Source organism: Coffea eugenioides, chromosome 6, assembly GCF_003713205.1.
Source record: "Coffea eugenioides isolate CCC68of chromosome 6, Ceug_1.0, whole genome shotgun sequence".
Taxonomy (NCBI): domain Eukaryota; kingdom Viridiplantae; phylum Streptophyta; class Magnoliopsida; order Gentianales; family Rubiaceae; genus Coffea; species Coffea eugenioides.
The window spans coordinates 24,412,234-24,417,883 of record NC_040040.1 but is presented as its reverse complement, the minus strand read 5'-3'; positions in this window follow the sequence as shown (position 1 = coordinate 24,417,883).

Below are 5,650 nucleotides of genomic sequence, written 5' to 3'. Positions count from 1 at the left end.
ATTGGCGGGATAAAACCCGGTCCCAATGTGAGATAAGCGGTCAGCGGGATTAAACCCGGTCCTGCCGAGATTGGCGGGATGAAACCCGGTCCCAATTTGATAAAAGCGGTCAGCGGGATTTTACCCGGTCCTGCCGAGATTGGCGGGATAAAACCCGGTCCCAACGAAGTTTGAACATGTCAGCGGGATTAAAACCCGGTCCTGCCGAGATTGGCGGAAAAACCCGCAGTCCCAACGAAGTTTGAATGCGTGTTCAGCGGGGATAAAACCCGGTCCTGCCATCCAATCAAGAAATTGAATTTGGTTTGTCAAGAAATTGAATTTGGTTTGTCAAGAAACAAGAAACTAAATTTAATTTTCCAAGAAACAAGAATTTGAACTTGATTTTTGACTTTTGACTTTTGAATTTTTCTGATTTTTTGAGGGAATTTTTTTCAAAAATAATTTGCCCCAGTGCAGGGACCTTTTTCCCTTCTTTCTTCTCTTTCTTCGGCATCGGCCTTTCACATCACCGGATGCTCTTTCGTCGATTTCAACTATGAATACCTGCACAGGGGGCTTACATGCACTCAAATTTTCATGAAAAAGGCAGCGTGATTGATTTGAAAGTCTTGCTTGACCCTTTGACGAAATCCTCAAACGGACTATAAAAAATTTGCCCCAGTGTGGGCCTATTTTGCGAAATCTTGCAGATGAAAATTTTGCCCCAGTGTGGGCCCATTTGATTGCAAAAATTGATTTGGATGCCTCTCCATTTATTTGAACAAAGTAAGAAACTGTGTTTCCTATAGTGTGAAGAAAATGGAACGTCTTGCTTAACTCATACAGAAAATTCATGATGAATTTCTCAAAATAACGCCCAATTACAAAAGATTTCTTCCTCACTTTGGCATCGATGCTTTGGGTAATGGGTCACCATTCCCTGTTGGCTCTCTTTCAGGACCAATCAAGTGGGCGTGATGCCTGATTTGGAAATGGGAGGTCAAAATTTGACTTATTCTTATGCCCAAATGGTATGTAATCCTTTCAACACCACATCTTAGTGAAAGCAAAGAGTTTTTCACCCTTATTTCTTAAGAAAATTGAGTCAACATATAAGCTTTAAGTTTGCAACAAATGGGTAGGAACGAGAGCCAAGCATGCGAAAACTGGTTATACCCTTATGATCATGAGTGCTTGATGAATTTCTTACGAGCATAATCCTCACTTTGGATTGTCATGAAGGAATAAGTCAACGATGGACTTTATTAGCTTGTAATTTGGCTTGAAAACGATAGCTAAAGAATAAAACTTTCAAGAACATTGTACTGAAGATCGTATTTTCCAAAATTGCCCCTCATTTTGGACTCCAAGATCTTGGACTTTGTTTGACTTTTTATCATCACTCAACAGGGGTTTCAGAGTCGATTTTTGCATTTTCTTTTCTTGCCTTGTTTTTTCCGCTTTCCTTTTCTTTTCCTCGACCTGGTGGGTTTTCTCATGGTGATTAGCGTCAACCCCATACCCAGGCAATTCAGAGATACAGCTAAAATTTTTCGGCATCAGAAATTTTCTTGACAGAGCCATTGCAAAGAACAGAAGTCAGGACTTTCAACTTTTGTAATGGGGTCAGGTGGGGTGCTTAGAAAAGTTAGGGCTTGAAGGCAGATTTCAAAAGTGGTTTGAAGAATCTGAGATCGCATTGTCGCGCCAACCCTATTTTAGGGTTAAATCAGAATTTGCCCCAGTTTATGCTCAATTGAGGCTTTTTCACTTTCTTCTTTTGATTTTTCGGCTTTCTGCCATTCTTTTGAACTTTCACGAAATTTGCCCCAGTTTATTATTAACTGGGGTTCTACTTTCCCTTCTTTTGTCTTTGATTTTGTTGCCTTTCACTTTTTCCACTTCTTGAAATTTTCCTTTTCTAACTCGAACTTACCCCAGTGTGGGGTTTGCGATTCTCAGGGGTTGCCAAATGAAGTATTTTATTCTGAAGGCTCAAAAGGGATAACTAGGGATAGAATGTTTGATTGGAAAAGAAGATGGCCTGACTTGTATTCCGTTCCTTACAATAACTCTGAAAGGAAACTTTCATTAATGCGAAATTTCTGGCATGTATCTGAATTAATTGACTGAGGAAGACCCTTGTTCATCCATATTTGTGAAACATAGGCGATCCACGCGGACAAAACTCTTCCTTTTCTTTTTTCAAAATTGGAACCCAAGTGGAATCAAATTTCTCCAATTTGCGGTCCCTTTCCCCTTTTCTTTTCCTTTTTCAAAATTCCCCAATCTCCTTCCCCAATGTGGGGTGCGATCATATGTGCACTTAAAAAAAAAATCACAAATTTTTAGCTCAAATGAGGATGCAAGGGATTATCAGTGTTTAGGTTGTAGAAACGACGGCCAAAACATCATTCTTACACCTCATGACAACCAAAGTAACGAAATGGCTATTGAAAGTCCATTCCCCTTTTGATATTTGAAAATTTTCCAATATAGGGTAGTGATCATTAGGGCTCTTATTTGAAACGAAATTATTCTTTCAAAGGCTCAAATGGGAGAGCAAATGATAAAATCTGCATAGGTAGAGAAACGAATGCTCAAAGTATCATTCCAAATTTTTAAAACAAACAAGAATAATGCACATTTTTGCTTTCACTTTGATGTGACTGAACCGGATTAGACACAGTGAACATTTTCAAGCAAAGGTTGCCCCAATTTGTAATTTATCAATCAATGTGACTGATTTTATTTTGGGGTTACGTGAAGGAGAAAAGGTATCTCATTGGGCCTTTTGAGTGATCGTTCACCCTTTTGCTTTCTGAGCACTCTTATTGTATAGCTCGGATCACCAATCTAGTGTACGTAAGGATTTTAGAAAGCATACACTTATGAATTTCCAGGCTGGAGGTTGAGGAAAACTCGTTTTGGTCTTATTTCTCAAAATTCATCATAAAATCTCCAATGAATAAGAATAAAGAATGAAATGTATATAAATTTACACAAAACACTAATTGTCCAAAACTTTATTGCTGAAAGAGTTTGAAACAAAAATTTCTCGTTCAATTACGATACAAATGAGGAGGGAAACTTCTAAAGAGCTCCACATATACACTTTTCGTCTCCTTTTCTTTTGAAACAAAAATGTATTAACAAATCAAATAAACAGAATTTTCCTTTGAAAAACAATTACAAAATCTCTCAGAGGCTTTAGCGTAGAGCTTTCAGATAGATCATTTATGTTTTCAAGAATCACACAATACTTGCAATTTTGACACTTTATTAGATCAGAAGTGTCATCAGATGTAGAAAAAATATTTTCCCTTTATTGGAGTATTCTTACGAATGCAGGGGGAGGGGGAAAACAAAAGAAAAATACCCTGAGTTAGTAAGCAAGAATATAAAATCGATATGCATGTCCTATGGGAGAACCCTTTTTGTGCCAAGGGTAGGCCTAGCATGAAAATGCAATCCTCCAGAGTAGGCACTATACAATACCTGATGGATCCGATCAGCTTATGGAGTGAAAAATAATTTGAAAAATTTGGCCCATTGGAATGAGAAGGGACGTTTGTCAAAATGAGGACCTCGTCCGAAGGGATTGATCACTTTTGATCGATACAAGAACTTGCAAAAACGCACGGGTTTGACCTTGACGAACTTCCTATCGAAGAGATTGGAATTCGTTTTGACAACTTTTCTCAGTGAAGCACGGGTCAAAACTCCAACTGATCAAATGGCTGGATGCAATGGATGTTTTTCTCAAAATCGACTAGGTTTTCCATTTTGAAATTCGACATTGAAATCCTAATTGGTCAAATGAAATTGACAATTTATTAAAAATCGACCGGATTACCCTAGAAAGGGAAACAGGTCAAATGAATTGAATGAAATTTAATTTATCCAAAATTAATCAGATCACCCTAAAAAGGGTAAATTGATCAAATAGATTGAACGAAACTTGATTTATTCAAAATCGGCTCGGTTGCCCTAAAAATGGGTAAATTGGCCAAATGAATGATTTACTAAAAAATCGGCCGAATGACCCTAAAAAGGGTAAATCGGTCAAATGAATTGACGATTTATCCAAAATCGATCGGATGACCCTAAAAAGGGTAAATTGGTCAAATGAATTGACGATTTATTCAAAATCGACCAAGTGACCTTAAAAAGGGTAAATTGGTCAAATGAATTGACAATTTATTGAATGAATTGGCAAAATGAATTGGTTGAATTGTCCGGCCATTGGTGATTTCAAAATTATTGGGATGCATTAGTCTATGAGCTTCTAAAAATCAAATTTTGGCCTCAATTTATTTATCGTCTCAATAGGAGGAATCATTTGTGAATTTCTTCAAATTAATGTCCTTCACGCAAGGGATTTTTACCAATTTTTGATAAAATGGCCAAAAAGTGATTATTAGATGCTCATATTCCAAAGATCGCTCTCGGAAATGATTGGATCCTACCTTACCTCGTGCACTACCCCTTCGGATGGTACAAAGTGTAAACGTGCAAGTCTCCTTGGATTAAGTATCCGAGACACAAGGTGGTTATTCCTAAAGTGGGATCCCCTAAATGGCATTCCCTTTCTAGGGTTTATGCATGATGCCATTTTATTAAAGCAGTAAAATAGACAATTTGAAATGCAACATGACCTAAGGGACCCTTTATACGCCAAGGTAGGCCTATAATGATATGCAATCATTAATCTATGAATGCAATGTACCAAAATCTTTAAACGTGCAATAACCTATCTACAAGGGTAGGTTCTAAAAGAAGGTCATGCCAGACCTCTTATTTGCTAGGATTTGTGAATGCAATGGGGACAAAAACCAAGAAAGGTTAGTTCAATCACATAAATACACATAACACATTGTAACGAAACAATACAAAGAGATAAAGTAATAAAAGAAAAGAGGGGTTGGATCCCTCCCCTCGTGAATCGTGTCCCTAATAGGGTAAGGCAGACTCTACCCTAGGTAAACTATCATGGATGCATGAGGTATTGGCTCACTAATGCATCTAGACTCGATAGGTTTTAGGTCCCCGAGCCTTCAGACTTGGAAACCAAGGGTTATCAATCCCAAGGTTCTTTGTCGGTGGCTCGAGCGATTCCCCAGACATTGCTACGCACACATCGTGTCACGGCTACATGTCATGAGTGAATCTATCAAAACTCCTCAATCTTCAATCAAAAGCTAAAAGCTATGAACCCAAAGCTTAAAATGGAAGATCGAGTGACTCCTCGGATCATGCTACGCACACATCGTGTCGCGATCACAAGTCCAAGTGAGTCGCCTAAAATCCTAATAGGGTGGAGTGGCGTGACAAGCCACTAAAAGAAAAATAAATGGAGGGTGAAAAATTTAAAGCGTATGCACGTATGCTAGTGTTCGTTTGGAGGGGAGGGATCAAGAACCAACGCGAGGCTCTAGGGTATGTCCCCCACCCAAATGCAATGCAAAGCGCTACATGAAACAAGTAAAATATACATCCAATCAACCAATCATACATACGTGAGTGAGGGAGTAGTTTGATACGCACGCGAGGCCAAAAGTCCTAAAAAGGAAAAATGCAACCCTAATATCCAAATGCTACGCATAAAAAAGGTAGAAAAGGGAAAAGAATGGCCAAATCAAATGCTCGGACCCACTTAGGAAGTCCC